Source organism: Petaurus breviceps, unplaced genomic scaffold, assembly GCF_028583685.1.
Source record: "Petaurus breviceps papuanus isolate PSGF00001 unplaced genomic scaffold, PetGlider_PUasm1.0 181, whole genome shotgun sequence".
In the NCBI taxonomy this organism is placed as follows: Eukaryota; Metazoa; Chordata; class Mammalia; order Diprotodontia; family Petauridae; genus Petaurus; species Petaurus breviceps.
In genome coordinates this window covers 19,127,821-19,144,548 of record NW_027185784.1, presented here as the reverse complement: position 1 = coordinate 19,144,548, position 16,728 = coordinate 19,127,821, and the positions used below count along the sequence as shown (strand labels likewise).

The 16,728-nt window shown below is 42.1% G+C and overlaps 1 long non-coding RNA gene across 3 annotated transcripts in view; it reads left to right on the top strand.

The window, feature by feature from the left end:
- LOC138160636 (uncharacterized) overlaps positions 1 to 16,728 on the top strand; it is a 33,944-nt gene that overhangs the window by 14,736 nt on the left and 2,480 nt on the right. For 2 of the 3 annotated variants that reach the window (XR_011168181.1, XR_011168179.1), the window contains one exon: positions 10,868 to 10,956. This is a non-coding gene — a long non-coding RNA (uncharacterized lncRNA). Of the gene's footprint in view, positions 1 to 10,867; positions 10,957 to 14,635; positions 16,396 to 16,728 lie in introns of those variants that run through there. The other variant, XR_011168180.1, reaches the window with a different exon arrangement.

Sequence of the window (16,728 nt, the reverse complement as noted above, 5' to 3'; positions counted from 1 at the left end):
CTTTCTTTCTTTCTTTCTTTCTTTCTTTCTTTCTTTCTTTCTTTCTTTCTTCCTTTGGTGGGGAGGGGGCAAGACCATACATGGGATAGACAGCACAAGAATCATGGACTATTCCACCTACCCTTTTCCTGTAGCTAAAAACCACTAAAGTAGACTTACCCCTAGAACAAGCCCTTAGGACTAGGTATGTTGTAATGTTAAAAACACAAAAATCTCCCTACTCACCCCAAAAGACCTGTCCCCAACCTGCTCCCTGAAGCCTGAAATTACTTTAACCTCAGACAAAGCCTTTCATTATAAAATACATGAGATGTGGCTTAAAATGAAAATATCTAAGAAAAAGATAACAAAGGGATGGTGGGGGCCGACCTCATCTCTAAAGAAATTCACACTAAAGCGCAAAAAGGAAAATGAAGAAAGTAGAAGGACTGGACTGGCAGGAATGAGAGTGGGTGGCAGAGAAGAGACATCAAGGTAGAAAATTAGAAAGAAAAAAAGAAGGTTGGGTTCCTAAAGTCAAATTTGATTCAGTAGAGATAGCTAAGGGAAGAGGACATTTGTTAAAAGCCTATTGTGTGTCAGGCATTGTGTTAAAGGGAAGGAGGGAGGAGAACAACCATTGAGGATATAGGGGAGAAAGAATGTTGCTGTCCCTATCGGCTTTTTACTGTACCCAGAGCCAATCTTTCAAAACTTACTTCGTCCTTCAGAAAAAAGTTTCCAGTCCCCACTTAAAGCTGAATTAGAATAAGTGCATTCCAGTCTCTTGATTTAAGTGTTTCTTCCTTTGTCATATATAACATCTGTCAAGCTTTCAAAGGGGTGGGGGTGGGGCTGTCTGAATCCAGTATCTTCCTGATTGACTACACTAATCTTTTCTTTGCAATTTGACTCCACAGAGCCCAGGATAACCTACATTCCCACTGTTTTATGATCAATGGGAAAGTATAAATGTATGGACAATTCTCTAAACATTTGGTTTTAGGAAAAATCTGTTTCACCAGAGGATACACATTGTCTTCCCTGGAATGACCCTACACTATCTAGAATAGAGGTCTTAATTTGGGGCCTACAGATCCCTTCCATGGATAACTTATATGGGGTCAGTGAACTTGGAAGGGGAAAAAAATGTATCTTAATTTTCACTAACCTCTACCTGAAATTTAGCATTGCTAGGTGGTATAGTGGATAGAGCAACAGGCCTAGAGTCAGGAAGACTTAAGTTCAAATCCATCCTCAGTCACTTACTAGCTGCGTGATCCAGGTGAGTCACTTAACCCTGTTTGACTCAGTTTCCTCATCTGTAAAATGAGCTGAAGAAATAAATGGCAAACCACTCCAGTATCTTTGCCAAGAAAAACTCAAATGGAGTCATGAAGAGTTGGACAAAACTGAGCAACAAATGTGGAAACACATAAATTGTTAATTTTTTTATAAAACCATTAATCTGAGCAGAAGTCCATAAGTTTTCACCAGACTGCCAAAGTTGTCCATGAAACACAGAAAGTAAAGAACTGAACTAGAAGAATCAGGTTTTGGTTTTATCTTTCCTCCCTGAAGAAGGGTTACAGATGGGATTGGCTTGGCTGGCTTTCGGATCTCTATTTACAAGGAATTGAAAAGTTGTTCAGTCATTTCAGATGTGTCCAACTCTTCGTGATCCTGTGAATCTCTGTTCATGGGGCTTCTTCGGCAAAGGTACTGATTTGCCATTTCCTTTTCCAATGGCAAACAGAGGCTAAGTGACTTGCCCAAGGTAACACAGCTAAAAAGTTTCTGAAGCTGCATTTGAACTCAGTTCTGTCTGACTCCAAGCCTAGCACTCCATCACTGTGCCACCAGATGAAAAGTAGCAAAAAGTAAAATATACAAGTCATGATTCATGCAAATGAACATTCATTGTCAGCTATGGACAAGGTACTATGCTATAGAATATTTCAAAAGATATTTAGACGCTCCCTGCCCTCAAGATACAATATTGTAAAGAAGGTTAACATGTACACAAATAACTGTAATACTAGTTATTATATGTTAAATTCCATAAGAGAGAAAGAGGGATAAATTCTGGCTGGGTGGACCAGGGCAAGCCTCCTGGAGAAGGTAGCATTTTATCTGGATCAAGAAGGATGGGTAGGATTTCAATAGATGGGGGTAGCAAAAAGAGGGCATTCTTGCAAAGACAGGCAATAATACTAAGGAGCTATAAATAAATAAGCTTAGCTGAAGCATAAAGTCCCTGAAGGAAAATAAGATGAGGTAAACCTAGACGGTTGGATTGAAGATAGATTATAGATGAAAATTAGATAGATTCTAGATAAGGATCATTTAATACTAGGCTTTCAAATTTGGAATCATTTAATTTGGCCTTGATCTAAAAGTCAGTGATGAGTCAGTCGTTGAAGGGTTTTATATTTTTTTTGGAGGGAGGAGGGTGCCATACAAAAGATTATGTGATGAAGAGGGGAAAAAAACACTGAAGTTCTAGTCTCATATCTTGGGTCTGCTACTTGTATGACCTTCAGCGTTATTCAATTTCCTTTTTTTTTTGAAGGGGGGGAGGCAAGGAAATTGGGGGTTAAGTGACTTGCCCAAGGTCACACAGCTATTTAAATGCCAAGTGTCTGAGGCCTAGTTTGAACTCAGGTCCTCCTGACTCCAAGGCCAATGCTCCATTCACTGAGCCACCTAGCCACCCCCTATGTTATTCAATTTCTCCAGGCTTCAGTTTTCTCAGCTGTAAAATGAAAGGTTGACCTAAATGACCTCTGAAATCCCCTCCAGTCTTAAATCATATCTGGTGTGTGGAACAGATTGAAGCACTGAGCAAAAGAGTACAGTGAAGGAAACCAGCTGCAAAGCTACTAAAATATAAAATGAGGGGGGAACAGATGATCTCGAAGGTACCCTGTAGTTCTAATATATGATCTCATCCCCTCCTAGATTCTAAAGAATTTTTCTCTACCAATTATCCCCTCTCTTTTGTTCTTTAATTTCCTATAATTGTTTCCTCTCTGCCTCAAAAAAAAAAAAACCAAACCCACAGATCTCCTCTATCTCACAAAGAAAATCCCCACATCAACTGGCTCCAGCCAGATTGATCTACTGATTGCTTCCTGCAAATACCACCACTGCTTGATTTCCATCTGCCTTGGAATGGCCTCTATGCTCCTGTCTACTTCTCTCTTTTTAAACTCTTTTTCTTAACTCAATTTTATTTTATGTTAAGCTCTGAATTCTCTCCCTTCTACCTCATCCTCTCCCTCATTGAGAAAGAGATAAACCAATCCCTTATAAACATGTATAATCATGCAAAACTAATTCCCACATTAGCCATGTCATAGATAGATACACACATATATTTGCATATACACATATGTATATATATTATGTGTATATATGCACATACATTTCTATAATACATACATATGCCTTGTACTCTGAGGCCATCACCTCTCCATTCCAATGGGAAGGCCAGCCCTCTTCACAATGCCCTGCTGCTTCTCCATGCAAGCATTTGTAGAAACTGAGGCAGGGTGACTTGTCCTCTTCCACAGACTTTTAAGTATTGGAAGACTACAACCCACATCTTCTGATTCTGATTTCATTGATCTTTTCACTGCAGGCACTGTTCCAACTAACTAAGCTAGTCTGTCTAAATGACTAATTAGAGCAAAATACATAGCCTGTTACCTGAAAAGCAAACAAACAAAAAAGGCAATAGTAAAAGAGAAGGTAAAACTGTGTGAAAGATGGCTCAAACCATTGATAATAGGAGAAATGACAATCAAACCAATTCTGAGGTCTTACCTTAGACCTAGTAGATGATAAAGATGAAAACAGTCCATGCAGGAGGGGCTGTGGGAAGATAGGCTTTGTTATTGGTAGAGCTTTGTTGTTTTTAGTGCCTAAAATGTCCATGCTCTTTGACCTACAGATCCCATTGCTAAGCATGCGCCCCCAAGTAGGTCAATCACAGAAAGGTCTCATAGACATAGAAAAATTCACAGCAACACTTCCTGTGGTTGCAAAGAACTGAAAACAAAATGGTTGCCTATGGATTAGGTAAAGGTTTAAAAAAAATATGAGGGGAGGAGGTGAGGAAAAGGCAAGGATGCAAAAGACATGCTTGGGTCGCTCAAGAAATGAAGATGTGACTTGCTTCCAGGCTAATCTTTTAGCTGACTGAAGTTGTAGTAAAGAAATCAGGGCCAAAATGTCCAAGTGCAAAACCCAGTCTTCCCTGTTTGCACTGTGGAGTAGCCCTGGTTGGTTTGTTTTCTTTCCTTTGGTTCCGCTGTTTGAAGAGTGGACAGATTGTTGATGTCTTATGTAAAAATGTGCCCTCTGGGTGATCTAAACTGGCCCTAGGGCAGTGTAGGATAGAGGGAAGAAGCAGAAAGCAGTTGGGCACAGGGGGAGAACACAATAAGCTAAGATACCAAGGGACCAGGAGGCATCATCTCTCAATGGGGTATGAAGCTGGACTAGTCATTCTTCTGTTCTGTGACCTTCACCTCCTCTTCCATAAAACGGAAATAGCTATGAGAGTTCACCCTGCGGAAAGAGTGTGAGGAGTAACCAGAGGAAACAAGCACAGAGAATTTGAAAAAATCCATAGTTCAAGTCCAGAGCTGGAGAGAAGCTTGTTTTTTCATTGGGTTTGATGGGGTTTTCTAGCTCTATGGGCTCACATGTACATAACATCACCACCACTACCACCATCATAATCAGTGTAATTAATAGGCCACATTTTGTCATAATAAATCCCATTATAATTTTTGTATAATAAAAAGATTTATAAGCTATGGTCAATCATCCATTTATTTCAAGTTTTTATTTTCTCACATTATGTGAAACATGTCCTAGAACTCCAGGCTCCAGGGTTTACTTACACTAAGTTCAAATCTTGGGGGCATATCACAAATAACATTAATTGATGCCGCAAACCAGAGCTTATCCTGGAAAACTCAGAATATGACTGGCTTCCCCAGAATCTCCCCCTTCACCTAGGAAACCCCTGGGAATATATGCGTGTGTGTGTGTGTGTATATATGTATGTACATATATATCAATCATGTATAGTTCTCCCCAAATATTCATAAAAGGGCCCTTAGTGCCTGTGCAAATAAACAATATATATTGGAGAGTAGCAATTATTTTAACCCATTAAAAGAATGCAAAAACCATAAAGGAGTTATGAGAGGCCCATAGATTGTCAAGGATAGCTCTCCTTTTCTTTCCAGTGAGACCTACCTTTCTATCAGCAACCATGGAGATTATGGTTTAGACTTCCCCAGAAGAAAAATTTACCAAAGGCTAATGGAGAAAGAATCCCTCATTCTCCTACGAGCTCCTTTCTCTCCCCTTGGGAACCAATATAGTCTCCAGACGTATAGTGATAACCTAACATTTTAGGCTAACCCCCAAATGGGAATTTTGCACTTGGAGTTGTATTGTGATTTAATAGCCTGTATAATTCACAATGGTAGTGGGTCAGGTTTGTTTTTCCATAATGAAGCTGAGTTCCTGACTGTCACTCTAGTTCTGGGACCACTTTCTACAGGAGGAGTCTAAGAATTAAAAATTGCCCTGGATGCTGGTGTGTTGTCCAAGAAATATCTGTTCCTTTCTCCAGGAGGTTGGCTTGTTGTTCGTCCTTCATTTTTGAAGAGACCAAGGACATCAGGACTGATGATTTGACTCATGAATGAATTGGATTTAAGTGGAGTGGAGTTGCACAAAGTCGTCAGCCTCTCTCTTCTAGAGTCATCAAATTTTACTGGCAAGACAAAAATAGGCTGGCAATGGCGCAGATGGACTGGAAGACCTTGGCATCTTTGATGTCTGAACAAGCTCAAAGTATGCCATAGCACTTGCTTCATTGGCCTTCAGGGACATTGGAATGAATTCTTCCCATCTATCCAGTCCACCAAGGAAGTCTTCACATGCTAGTGGTAGATATCACCAAACTCACTGGGTTTCAGACCTGTCAGTTACCCCCAACCTGATCTAGCCTGTCTTCCAAGACAGTCTTACCAGGGTGTGTGGTAAGCCACTGCTTCTTGGATCCACAGGCGAGAGTTGGTGAAGGTGGACACCAAAGGTAGATGAGCAGCCCTGAAAAGGATTTGGCAAGCCTTCATATCAGAGGTTCTAGTCCTCTCTGGACACCCCATATAGCACAGGAGGTTGGGAAAACAAACTCTGGACAGTCCTCTACTCTCCCCTGCTCTTACTACTTCTCAGGCCATGTGGTCTCCACCCATCCAAGAGCCCCATGAATACTCTAGGACCCCTGCCTCTCCACAGTAACTATTTCTGGAGTTTCTGAGTTCCTTAGAGGGTTCCCTAGGAACTGCGCAGATGAATAGGCTTCCTCTATTTCCTCCCAACCCTGGGACCCAAGAACACTGTGTATGTGTGTGTGTGTTTGTATGTGTGCATGCTCAGCTCAGATTAATTTCTCAAAACTGCCTATCTCTTGTCTACTCTTCTGCTAGGCCAGAAGATCCAAAACCCTCTAATTGTCAGAACTCAATTGGTGGCACCTTCCATGTTCTTGTCATTCACCTTACTATAGCAGCCTTCCAATCACTGGAGCCCTGAAGGACTTCTCTCTTCAGCTTTGAGCACTGTGCTGTTCTGATCAGTGACTGCATGAGCAAAAAACACATGGCCAACTATTACTAACTTCCCCCTCCTTTCTCCACCTGTGTCAATGCCTGGTACACACTCCATATTTCTATCTCTTCCTCTGGGAATTATAATCAAATCAATATTGCCTTAGCTACTGGAAAGGGGGCTTCAGTCACCTGCTTTACCTGGTCACCACTCCCTTCTGTGTTGCTTTCCCTTATTAAAATATAAGTTTCTTCGGGGCAGGAACTGACCTCTTATATTTGTATCCTCAACCCACAGTGCTTGGCATACAGTAAGCACTTAATAAATGCCTTTTCATGCGTTCTTTCATTCCATAGGTAAAGGATTGCAAAGTCAAGTTGCCCTATAACCTTGTTCACCAAACACATTTCAGTTTTCTCAGTGGAAAGGTTCAGAGTTTCTACATATATAAAGAATAGGTCCAATTAAGTTAATCTCTTCAAGTTCCATGCCCTAATTCAATAAAATTTCAGTAAATCAAAATCTCTACAATCCCTTGGAATTCAATATAATAAGATTTCAGCTACAGAAAGTTAAATTTCAATATTGAAATAAAAGCATTGGGTTGGGATTTTCTTTAAGTAGCTTGTCCCAATGTGATTAGGGGTTTCTAAAAAAGACCTATGTCAAGGTAACAGGGTGAAAGGGGGAGAGATGACAGGGCTGATGCAATTTCCCATGTAGAAAAGACTGAGGATCCTGCTTCCAAAAAGCCGTGATGATATAATGGAAGTGCTCTGCTCCCGGATTTGGAGCATGCACAGAAATTCTCTACCTGGTTCTAGTATTCTGGCTACACGATAAAGAGAAGAATTTTGACTGGTTGTGTAGGCAAAACTTGGGCACATTCAAAATCCACTAGTCAGCCAGGGCCCTTCTCTTATCTTTGATTTTCCCTGCCTGAAAGGTCAAGTGAGGAGGTAGGACTAAGCCACCAGTGGGAAGATAGGCCTCAGACCTCCTCCCCAGGGTGGCCAGATTGTGGCCCATGAGTATGTATGGCCCCGTCTGTTGTTTTTCTTGACATTATGTCTATTTTTTCCTACTTTAAATGAAGATGGCCACAACCTTATGAACTTTGGAAAGTCAAAAGAGGAGATGTGGGAGTAGATTCGTGCCCAAATCAGTCCTTTGGACAATTAACTGAATTTTTCCGCTTTCCATCTGGATATGTTGGTGTCAGTGTTTTTAGTGCTAACAACTGCCTAGATCTCTTAAGTTGGGTCTTCATACTGCCAAACATCTGGATGTGGGGATACTTCAGAAAATAGACTGAATTTCATACAGATGCTTATTATTCTATTCCTACAGTTAACATTTAGGAATATGATCTAAACATTGATAGAGCTGGGCTAACAGATGAAGCAGGGGCTAGCAAGTAAAGGGTAGCATCGAGGTGCTGGTGAACATTTCTTTCTGTCCATAACATCTTTTTAACCTACGTGCAAACCCAGATCTTCATTTCCTGGGTCTGTTCAGGAACAACACTCCTAGAAGTCTCCGTATGGTCCAGAAACGTTTTCTGGTTGGAATTATCTAGTTTTGTGTACCACACCACTAGCCTAGTGGGAAAGTAAAGATGGAATAAATTAAAAAACAGACCTGGCAAATCCCCTTGGTACGGTAGTACGGTGGAAAGAGAGCCCTGGAGTGGAGCCAGAGGACCTGGGTTCGAATCCTAGTTTTCCTGTTTCCTAGTTATGTGGTCCCAGACAATTCACGTCCTCTCTCTGGCCTCAGTTTCCTCATCCTTGCCGTTGTCTCCATCCTGCGTTCTATGAATGAAGCGGTCAGATGAGATGATCCTTGAGCTCTACAATCGATGACAATGCTTGAAATGTCAGACAAAGGTAGGAGGGGAATGTTTAAGGAATCCTAAAGCAAGACCAATGTAAGAACTTCGCATAAATCCCTTTGAATTTATTGGATAACTTTTTTTTAATCATCTTAAGTTACTTGGAAACCACTGCTAAAGGATGGCCTCCCTTTTAACTTCCCCTTTGACACAATGGGCTCCAGCTCACTGATGCAAAGCCAGAGGGAAACTTCTAGAAAAGCTACATTTTATCCATGCCACATGGTCTTCCAAGTGTTAGCACTAAAAATGAATGTGGACCAATGCCTTAGTTTCACTAGCAACTTTCTCCCAAAACCCTCAGTGCAGATTAATGTTGTGATCTTACTAGTCACGTATTTATCATGATGAAAAATATCAGTGACATGATCAATAAAATAACGATTCTAATATGCCCATGTATCCAGTGGGTACCCCACATACGTTTGCTAAGGAAAAAGAAAATGCACAGAGAGGTTAAGTGGATTACTCTAGGTAACAGAGCAAGAAAAGAACATTCTCTCACACCTCATCCCAGTGCTTCTCAAAGAAAATCGGCAAGTGGACAGGGAGAGGGTACAACCAGAGGTGTGCTGGCTCCTGACAGATGATTGTTAAATTTTCAGTGTGAGCAGGTACAACTTGGAAATGATTAAACGCTACAAATTGGGCTTGATGAATGACTTTGTTATTTTCTAGACTTAAGAAAGAGATGAAGAAAATGTTATTAATTGAAACTAAATTGAAAAGTGTGTTGGTGCTTGCTTCCTCCTCTTCCCCATCATCGACTCGCTCCTCAAACTCTTGTAATCTGACTTTCTAAGCCCATAAAGTGAGAGGAGACAGGACTGTGGAATCGGGAGTCAAAGAAATTGACTTGGAATCCCAGCTCTGCCAGTTCCCACCTACGATGGTGGGCAAATCCCTGCATCTCTATAGACTCTGAGCTCTCCATCTCTAAAATCAGGAGATCGGAAGTGATGACCTGGAAGGGCTTTTCAGACACTATATCTATGATCCCGTGAGTAGCTTGGACTTGACCAAGTCTAAGTTCCCTCTCTCCTACTCCAATATGTGATGGTGGATTTTATAAACTCAAGGGGTCTCCATAGACCCAAGAAGATCTAAAAAATCCACAGGGTCACTGGATCTAACTTATTTGCACAGAATTCTAGACATTATCATCAACTGTCCTTCTGATGCTTGTCCAAAATGCAGCCAGCCATCTGGGCCTATGACACAAACCCTCTAGAAAATTTTCCCTCAGTTTTTAGTTGAACTTACATGTGTGTCTATTCTCTGGCCAGAACATTTGCTACCTGAGTTGGGGGAACTTGGCAAGGTGCCATTTTGCTCAGCTCTAGATCATAAAATCCATAGGACTACTGCCTACTCACTCCAAGGGATTTGAGCTTTAACATTCTGTAGGTTCTATATTATAGATGGGAATTATCAAGTTTTATCAGGTCAACAACTTTTCTTAGATGAAAGATAGTATCCACAAAGATAACCAAGTGGGTAGAGCTTTCACTTCATCATGCTTTAATTTACTGTTATTGTGTTTGTTGTTGTTCAGTCATGTCTGACTCTTCATGACCCCATTTGGAGTTTTCTTGGCAAAGATACTAGAGTGGTTTGCCTTTCCTTCTCCAGCTCATTTTTTACATATGAGGAAACTTGGGCAAATAAGGTTAAATGACTTGCTCAGGGTCACACAGCTAGTAAGTGTCTGAGGTCAGATTTGAACTCAGGAAGATGAGTCTTCCAAACTCCAGGCCAGGCACTCTATCCACTGCACCACCTAGTTGCCTTTTAAAATATTACTGTAGTTCAAATAGTGAGACCTTTCCATAAGCAATAGCAGAGAAGGGCCCAGCCCTTAGTCACAGCTCTAGGCACCTAATTTCCAGGACAGAAAGAACCAAGGGATCAGAGAAGAGCTATGTCTGTACTGATTTCAACTTTTACTGTAGGATTTATCCCAGATACAGACAGAAATCCCCAGCAGTAACATGAAAAGTGGACAGAAGCCTCAGTCAAAGCTTCCCTAGGATACCATGGTGGTCTCTCTTCAGCTCACCCTTAAACTGGAGATCTCAGAGAAGATCTAAGGCGGCACAGGACAAACCCTTCACTTAGAAGCTAGAGTGGCGGATGCATGGGAGGCTCCCCAAAGTGAATCCAATCCATTCTAGGGTGTGACAAGCACTTGGCCAGAGAGAGTTGGCAAGGGTCTGGGAGTTTGCAGTTACATGGAATAAGAATGTTCTAGTTTGTTCCATTGTCTTGGATCAGCATGTCGTGAAATTATAAAATGCTTTGAGGGGAGCAGGCAATGATTTTTGACATTTATGTGAGTGAATCTCTTTACAGCCTGATGATAGTGAAATCAGCGGAGAATGTGGGGCCAGAGGACCTGGGTTCAGATCCTGGATCTTCTACTAATTACTCATGTACTTTAGGTAAGGCGTACACACCACACGCTCTGGGTCACCCTGTCCCCACCTCCATCTCTATGTCCCTTGTTGATCTCTTTCCAATGAAAACTAGGAGGAGCTCAGAAAATGCATGATTCAGATGTCCTATATTAGGCAGAATCTTAGACCCTTCCCTCCTAGCTCTTTCTACTAGTGTTCACCTTATAAGGGAGAAATCACAGGGAGGTCACACGAATCCTCATGTCTCTCAGGATCATCAGCCATGCTTTATCCCACTATCCAGTGACTTGGTCACTCTGGATGAATAGCCCAAGTTAGGCCTCCAAGACTGGCCTTCTTTACACTGCACAGGGCTTTCACACTACTGAGAATTCCCAAGCATTCAACACACTCCACACTCTCTCACTCATGATGGGACCTCTCAATGCCCTCTTTTAACCAAATCAGAACACTCTCTCAATATTCCGCATGCCTGCCCCTTGAAATTCTTGCCTCCTTTCCAAACACAACTCAAGAGCCTCCTTTTGCCCGATGCCTTTCCTGGTCCAGCCTCCCCAGTTCCACCCCAGCTGCTAATACTGCCCCCCAAGCACCCACCAAGGATACCTCGTATCTGCTTTGTGTTTTGTATTCACTAATATAAGGGTAGAGCTCTCTTGGACTTCTCATGGAGCCAATCTATCAACAGACAATTTCTGAACATCTCAATTCAATCAATCAATCAAAGGTATAAACTAGGTATAAATGTATTGGGGTTGGTTGAAAGAATTAGAAAAACCTTAGATCATAAGATGAGGGTATTCTAGCACAGGGATGGGAACCTGTGACAAGCAAAGAGTTTCACCTCAGGGGTCTGCGTGAGAACTCCAAGAAGGAGAAAAGGACTAACCAGGACATATGCATTACCTCTTTACCACGTGTGCTCTTTAAACTTGAGCCCATTTTCCTATAAACCCTGTATGGAACTGTGGGGGACGATGTTCTAGCCATGGAGGGAGGGGTGAAGAGGGCAGGAGAGATGTTGTGTTTGCAATGCAAGGGCCAGCCATGCTCCCCAGTGCCCAACATGGTGCCTGGCATATAGTAGGTGCTTAATAAATGTTTACTGAATGAATGAATGATGATATCTAGCTCCTAACAAAGTGGTAATGGACTAATGTGCAACATGATATATATGTGGGCAGCTAGTTGGGGCAGTGGATAGGGCACCAGGCCGGAAGTCAGGAAGACTCATCTTCTAAGTTCAACTCTGGTCTCAGCCACTTACTAGCTGTGTGACCCTGGGCAAGTCACTAAACCTTTCTTGTCTCAGTTTCCTCATCTGTAAAATGAACTGGAGAAGGAAATGGCAAGCCACTCCAGAACCTTTGCTAAGAAAACTCTAAATGAGATCATGAAGAGTCAGATGCACTAAAACAACTGAACAGTAAATATGTGGATTTTTTTTCTGCTTGACTTGTCAATGATCAGTAAACATTAAATGCCTGCTATGTGGCAGGAATTGTGCTAAGCACTATCGATACAGATAAGACAAAGACAGTTCCTGCCCTCAAGGAGCTTATGGTCTAGTATGGGAAGACAATGCACAAAAGAGAACTGAAAAGCAGGAGAGAGAAAGGGCCCCCAGCACCAGGGGTGTGGTGGGAAAGCTAAGGAAGGCCATTGACTCCTCCTGTCACTCTGGCTCTGCCAGCCTTCTGTTCACTGCCCACCAGCTGCTCTGCTCGGCTCTGACTCCATGAGCATCATGCTTCCCCAGGAGAAGGTCATCACCAGAGATCTCACCAATACGGTACTCAGTACCTCCTCCACACCCTCAGCCACCTCTCCTCCCTGACTGGAGGGCTGCAGAGGTGGACATTTCCCACTATCCTCCAGCACCAGGTACCCTCTGGTCCTCTCCCCAACCCTCTTCAGTTTCCTTTTGTGTGCTGTCTTTCCCCATTAAATTGTAAGCTCCTTGAGGGCAGGAGCCACCTTTCCCCAGCACTTAGCAGTGCCCAGCACATAGTAGGTCCTTAATATAACTATGACTATGACAAAATTAGCATAGCCAGGTGGGAAATGGGGGAATGGCTGAGATTTCTCTCCCATCTCCTCTCCTTACATGAAGGTTGAGTTCACTGTTCCACCTTCCAGTCAGAGGGACAGAGGATACTGATGAGGGATGAGGGCCAAAGCTAAGATCTTACAAGATCGTGAGGTTTCCCAGTGAGTGTAATGGAGGCGTGATGGAGAAGCCAAATAAATACAGAACAAGTACAGCTGAATGGGAGATAAGGAGACATCTCAGGGACAGAGCGAGGGAAGAGAACCAGCGTTTATTAAGCACCTACATTGTGTCGAGCACTTCCCCAATATTATCTCATTTGATCCTTATAACAACCTTAGGGGGCAGAGGCTATTATTATCCTCATATTCTGAGGCAAATAGAGGTTACTTGTTCAGAGTCACGTAGCTACTAAGTAGTGGCGGCTGGATTTGAACTCAGGTTTTCCTAACTCCAGTCCCAGTATTCTAACCCCCATGCCACCTGGCTGGAGCCCAAGAGTGATTACGAGAGGAGGCCTTGAAAGCCAAAGAAATGAGTTTGGAATCAATATGACAAGGAATGGAGAGCTGCTATGGTAACTTGAACAGGAATGGACACAGTGTAAGGGATGTTGTAAGAGAGGCTGTGTGTGATAGCGGGAAAAACTCTGAACCTGGAGTCAGGAGAGACCGAGGTCAGACTCAGGGCTCTGATACAAGCTGAGCAGCAAGTCATTTAACTATAATTTCATTATATTTGCCTCAGTTTCCTCAGCTGTAAAATGGGAATAACAACAGCTACCAAGCGAGGTTATTGTAAGGATCAAAAAGTCCTCTGAGGTGACCACAAGAGAACCCTTTTGTCAAGCAAATAACTTCCTAGTCTGCATATTCTTCCAATTTATTTGATGCTTGCAAAATGTATAGATTAGAGCAAGACACACTTCTGTGTGCATTCATTTACGTGTGCATGCATATAAAAAAACAACATGACAAGTTAACAAAACAGATTTCCTTTGTGTTAACTCAGCGGCAGTTTTTTTCCCCTAGTTTTCAAGCTGTCTACTAATTCAATTAAAATCCAAGTTTTTTAAATTAACTTGTTTTCCAAAAATGTTTTCTTAACAGTCTTTTTTTGTACCGCAGGCATTTTCCTATAATTTGCCCTCACCTCCCCCATAGAACTCCCTCTTAAAACAATTTAAAAAACAATTTGGCCAAACCAAGAAATGCTGCATCTGACACCAGGCTTTCCACAGCCGTTCTCACCCAGAGCTCCTCACCTCTCTGTCAAGAGAAGGGAAATATAGCTTATCACCAGTCCTCTGGCTCCAATATTAACTTATTTTGGCATTCACTCTTTTCTAACTCATTTTGTTATTTTTGTCATTTGAATTAACTTCATTATATTGTAAGCCCCAAATCAAGCTTTTCTCTGTACTTGAGCAAGCTGCATCTGTTAATTTTCATATGGCTGACTTATATATAACATATGGGTCTTAACATACACACAAATACTTTAGATAATTTGAATCTGAAGTTGGCCTTCGGCTCACCAAGGCCTTAAAACCAGGGAATATAAATGCCCTGAATTTAATGTTTCAAATATGGTTTTTTAAAATGCCTTTATTCCTAAATGTTTTTACTGATAACTTACATGCTTTTTGTTTAGGGTTTATTTTTCTTTTGGAAGGAAGAATAAGAAGGTTGTTCTGAGGGAACTTTGAATTCTTCAAGAAAAACATTCACAGCTTCAACCAAAATAACATGCACAAGATGTCCCTGGAAAGTTTGGGGCCTGGGAGGGGCAAAGGAGGCAAAGAAAGCTATATTTTTAGCTCCGTGATGAAGTCACCTGATTACCCTTCATGTTAGTGGGAAACTAAGGGCAGAAATGAGTAGGCTGAGCTTTGCAATCATTGTCTGGTTTCTCCTGGAGCATGTTCTATGCTGCTGCTCGGTAAAGAGAGGTGGTTTTCTGGAGGGGAAAATGAATGGCAAATGCATCCGGGGAGTTTCTGGGAAAGGTCTTTGTGTACTAAAAAGAAATTCCATCCCAGCAGCAGAACAGCTTCATGCCCACTCACTTCCCTTTCCTTCTCTGTCCTCCTGCTTCCCCTTTCCTCTATTCATTTTCCTCCCTCCCTCTCCTTGTCTTTCCTCTCTTAACACCCTCTTCCCTACCCTTTAACTTCCTCTAGGGAAGTTTCATCTGGAGGAAGGAAGGGTAGGAGAATCCTAGCTCTGTGTGACTCTCTTCTGTGAAGGAAGAACAGAGGTTGCCACAGTCCATAACTCCCCTGCAAAGAGATGATCGAGAGATCATCTGGTCCCAACCAGAGCAGCAAGGAAGATGGAGACAAACCCTGAATGCTGAGGCCTGATTCCATACTATGAGGAGCAGGCAGCCAGCTGGGAGATTATCTTTGGAGGGGCAACTCTAAAAAATCTCCTTGAACAGCCAAACCATAGTAACACTGCTAATGTGGCCTGAGATTTTCACCATTATGGTCCCTACTACAGTCTTGGCAAACAAGTCAGAGGCACTACTACCTGGTTATTGGTTAAATTGGTTTTAATAAATTGGTTAATATTGGTTAAATAATACTTGTATGTGGTACAGGGAAGAGAGAGATGGTGTCTGAAAAGGAGTAGTTTGAGATTTTTTAAGTTAAATAAAAGGATGCCAAAATAATTGGAACTTTTTTTAATTAGAAAAGGAGTAAGCCTGATCCTTTAATGCATTTGGATGCATTTCTTCATTTAATTAGCTTGGAAAGCAAAGAGTAAGATGCTGAGGGGATTGAAACCTGGACCAGGATGGTTTAATGAAGGCGGAAAGGAGAGAGGAAGTAAATACCCAGGGCTTAAAGCAATGTTGTCCAGTGGAGAGCAGAACCAAGAAGTGCCTTTAAATGGGAGACACACCCCAAGCTGACACAAGCATTTGTGTCCCAAAAAGCAAGAGTTTAAAATTGGAGCCCTCAGGTATCACTGACTGTCTGTGGGAGGTTTCAGGCCTTCAAGCAATTTAACCTAGCACAAAATAAATTATCTGGAGAGTAGGATTTCTGGCATTAAAAATCATACATTTATAAAAAGAAAACTTTTAAGTGTCCCTCTGGGTCTCCCCCACATTGGTGCCTACACAGCAGCCACTATCGCTTATTACTAGTTCCAGTTCTACAGTGGGCATAGAGGACTTGAGGATGCCAGATGCCAGAAAAAGACAAAGGTGACACTGGTGCCAAGCTTGACAGTGCTGCCGAGGTTAGTTCTGCCTCCCAGAATCATTTATCAAACCTGGGAAGATATCTTTCAAGAATATTAAGCACAAAGATACTGTTAGAGGTACCACAGTATGGTGGTGAGTATGTTGATACCAAATCTTGGGTTCAAAACCTATCTCCAGGGGCGGCTAGGTGGTGCAGTGAATAGAGCACCAGCCCTGGAGTCAGGAAGACCTGAGTTCAAATCTGACCTCAGACAATGAACACTTACTAGCCTTGGGACCCTGGGCAAGTCACTTAATCCCAATTGCCCTGCCTTCTCCCTCCAAAAAGCAAAAAAAAAAAAAAGAAACTATCTCCAACATTCACCAGGCTTTGACTTCAAACAAATCACGTAACCTTTCTGAGCCTCAGTGTACTCATTGGTAAAATATAGCACTAGCCCCAATTCAACTGCATTCAATAGAAGCAGCCTTTACTGAGTACCTACTATCTGCAAAGCACAACAAAAACCCAAACTAGGCAATGCCCTTAC